The following is a 4,074-nucleotide window of genomic DNA, read 5'->3' as shown; positions in this document are numbered from 1 at the left end:
AAAGCATCAGTGGTACAATTTCATCTGTGCGCTAACATTATTGATTCAGCAATTGTGCAGTACGTTACTGTTAAATCTCTTGATTATTATCAGAGAGAAAGAGATGACATTGAAGATGCATCGTTCAAGGATATCTTGCTGTCCTGAATATCGACCACGGAGACAACAGTTGTAATTGAAAACGAAACAGAGAGTGTGGCATCAACATGCAATAGTTTAATGAAACATATTTATTGTATTAATGATGGCTGATGTGAAATAATGAAAACCATTGATATGGCCATAATTCATGCTATGGCTGTTTTCAGACGATTTATGTGACAAGCATGTGTTCTTGTTCGTTTGTTTCGAATTATAGGCTACACAAATCCATTCCGGGTTCATATTTAGTTAAACATGTTATTTTTGTTGTCTTCTAGAATTATCTAATCCAGTACAGCCATGTGTTCTTCTGCATCACTGTTGGTGTTTGAAGCCTATACAGTTGGCGCTGCACCCCCCCCCCAACCCCCAGCAAAGCAAACAAGGCGTCGTGGCCCCGGAGCTCTAAATAATTTGAGGCTCTTAATGAGGAGAGCTGAGCAGCAATTAACACGTGTCCAAGTCGACATCATCAGGTGCCACTCTCCGTTTCTCTCTGCCACTGACTCGATTCCTCTTTCTTTCTTTTTTTCTTTTTTAAACCCCCCACCTCTGCCTCTACCGTTGTTTTATTCCCACCCGAAGGCGAAAGTGAAAGGGAGGTCTCCAATTCAGACCCCGTCCCACCGCGATCTGCTCTCAGTGTGTACGGACGGCAGCTTGCTGACGCGGCGTGTTCTCCGCCGGGCCGACGCGCCCGCAGCGGCCAGCGCGGGGCTCTGGAGGTAAGACGGAGGAGGACCGCTCGGCTCACACGCATCGCGCGCGCGCGGCTGTTTTATCATATATACAGGCAGGCAGGCAGGCAGGCAGGCAGGTAGGGGCTGTGGCGCGGGTTATGTTTACAATACGTGTGTGTGTGACCAATGAAAGCCGAATTGAGCCGGTTTGTGTCCCGTTTGTGGAGACGCGCAGCGCGCGAGGCGTTTTACCGAGACTTAATTGACGTTTCGTCGCAATTCTTCAAAACAGGATTCAAGCCCGCGCCGTTACGCCGTCCGCGAGCCCTTAAGCGAGGGCTTTCGTCGTTATATGATAGAGAAAGAAGAACATCTTTTACCTTTCGTCTTCTTTTTTTCTCTCTCCAAAAGACTGCGATTAAAATGGGATATTTTTTTCTAAATAAACGCGTGATTGTGAATGAGAATATGGTGAAAAAAAAACAAAACAAAAAACAACAGCGTGTTCAGGGTTTGTAAAATCAGTCATTTTGCCGTTATTCAAGTGACAAGTTGTTTTGGGTTTTTTTTACGGGCCAATTATTTTACAACGTAAACTGTATGTACGTAGTAAATGAGGAGTTTTCTTTGAGTCCTTTTACTAAAACATTAAAACAAATCCAACATGATAACGCAGAATAAATGAGTATTATTCTGTTGGCAAAACTATCAATAAAAATCAAACTGAAAAAAAAAATATCCCAACGCAAAATCGAATTGAACCTTGTGAAAATTACAAATAGGCTATATTTACATACCATCAGATTGGTAAATAGCCATTTTTTTTTAAACTGTTTGATTCTTTTGTAATATCGAATCTGTTAATTTTAAAGCACTGCAAAATAAGCGGTTGGGATAATGGATGGATGGATGATATAAATCCACATTTTATTACATAGAATACGGGATGCTAACAGATACAAGCTCCATAAATTTAGTGTGAAAAGAAAAATGATATTTGTGAGCATATTACAGTGATTTTATTTATTTATTTCTTACATTCATTTTGTGGGTTCTCTCCTTTTTTGTTTGCTGGTCAGGACTCAAAATGTCCCAGTGCAAAACGTATAAAGCAACAATTGCCCATGCTTTTCTTTCCCAGGCAAAATTGCATTTCTATTTGCTTGATTTAAAAAAAAATTTAAAAAAAAGGCAAAAGGTGGGGAAATTCTACCTGGCAACAGCAGCATACAAGATAAGCAAATCAACAGCAAATGTGTATATAGCAACACTGTCCTCCACTTCTCTCATCCCCCTCCCCTTTTCAATGGATTTGTTAACTAAAGGCACGAGGGAACTTTCCAGACAAACACAAACAGCAGAGATTGTTTGTCACTGTACTTTTGGACAGAAGAAGAAAAAGAAGAAAAGAAAAAAAGAAGTGGGGTCTTTTACTTGAGTTGCCATTCTTCTGACCTGAGCCATTCTTCCTGCTGATGGCAGAGCAGCACTCAGCTACCACAGCGTCCCCTTGGGTTGTGCATCTCATTTGCATACATTTTAACGAGGCGGGCCTTGGCCCTCGTTAAAGCCGATTCCACCTCCCAGAATCCCGCTGGTCCTCGCAGTCATGCTCCTTACCTGTGATGGTGGCCAAGGCATGCTGGCGTCTAAAGGACCCAAAGGAGGGAGGAGGAGAGGGAGAGGAGCGAGAGAGAGAGAGAGAGAGAGAGAGAGAGAGAGAGAGAGAGAGAGAGAGAGAGAGAGAGAGAGAAAGGGAAAGGGGCAACAGTTTCTTCGCTGTGAAAACAAAAGGGCAGAAAAGGAGTGATAGGAAAAAAACTGGCAGTGAGAGAGGAGGCATAAATGAGTCCTCTGTGTGCTGGTGCCCTGTTTCTCCTCTCTCTCCTCTCTCTCTCTCTCTCTCTCTCTCTCTCTCTCTCTCTCCTGGAACCAGGCTCCATTTTGTGTTAAGCACTCCTTCTCATGACAGATATCTGGTGGGGTCGGGGGTCAAAGTTGAGGCGAGGGTCAGCTGTAACACAACATGCAAAGGCAATCCTCCAAACTAGATACATCTCTCTCTCTCTCTCCATCTCTCTCTCTCTCTTTGACTGAAGTTAGAGCTCCAAGGAGATGAACTGTTGTATTCTTTAAGGGTTTGGTATGTGGCTGCGAGGGAGAAAAAGAGAGGCCACAGAGCTGATAAAGACAAACAAAAAGACCCAACCAGGAAATTTATGTACACAGTATATTGACATGCCTACATGCATGGGTGCATGGGTGTATGCAAACACAAGCATGCACTGCACCACACACATGCACACAAAAACATACACTCAAACACAACACAGATGAATATGTGCACACACATACACACAAACACACACACACACACAAACTGAAACAAAAAACAAAATGAACAAAAGAACTGACAGTGTATACACACACACACACACACACACCACACACACACACACACACACACACACACACACACACACACACACACACACACACACACACACAACAATAACACAAGGGATCACATGCATATACACATTCATGTACACAAAAAACATGGAACTGACACACCAGTACACACATATACATATAGACCATATCAAACTCCACAACACTGAACACAACCAAAGGAGGGAGAGAGAGAGAGAGAGAGAGAGAGAGAGAGAAGAGAGAGTGAGAGAGAGAGAGAGAGAGAGAGAGGGAGAGGAGGGGTGATTGAAGTCGGACTTGAACATCAAACAATAAACAGTCCATTAAGTCTGTGGGGGGGGGGGTTGGAGGCGGGTTGGAGGGAGTTGCGGTTGGGACACTGATATTTGAGGGGGTGCAGAGGAATGATGGAGTTTATTTAAAGCATGGCGACCCCGTGGCCGAAGGCTGCCTCAGTGCAGGGATGAATAAAACTTTAATGGCTCATAAAACACAGCGACCCCTCTCAGAGCCCGGCTCTGCGGCTGTGTTCCTGCTGGGCAGCCAATCCGCTCCCGCCGTCTCCAAACACAAAACGAGAGCGAGAAGAGAGAGAGAGAGAAGAGAGAGAGAGAGAGAGAGAGAGAGAGAGAGAGAGAGAGAGAGAGAGAGAGAGAGAGAGAGAGAGAGAGAGAGAGAGAGAGAGAGAGAGAGAGAGAGAGAGGAGAGAGAGAGAGAGAGAGAGAGAGAGAGAGAGAGAGAGAGAGAGGAGAGAGAGAGAGAGAGACTGTTCTCTTTGGCCAAGTTGTTGTGAGGGGAGAACAAAAAATTAGATAGGGAG

Source organism: Lampris incognitus, chromosome 13 (genome assembly GCF_029633865.1).
Source record: "Lampris incognitus isolate fLamInc1 chromosome 13, fLamInc1.hap2, whole genome shotgun sequence".
NCBI classification, from domain to species: domain Eukaryota; kingdom Metazoa; phylum Chordata; class Actinopteri; order Lampriformes; family Lampridae; genus Lampris; species Lampris incognitus.
This window is presented reverse-complemented; position numbering follows the sequence as displayed.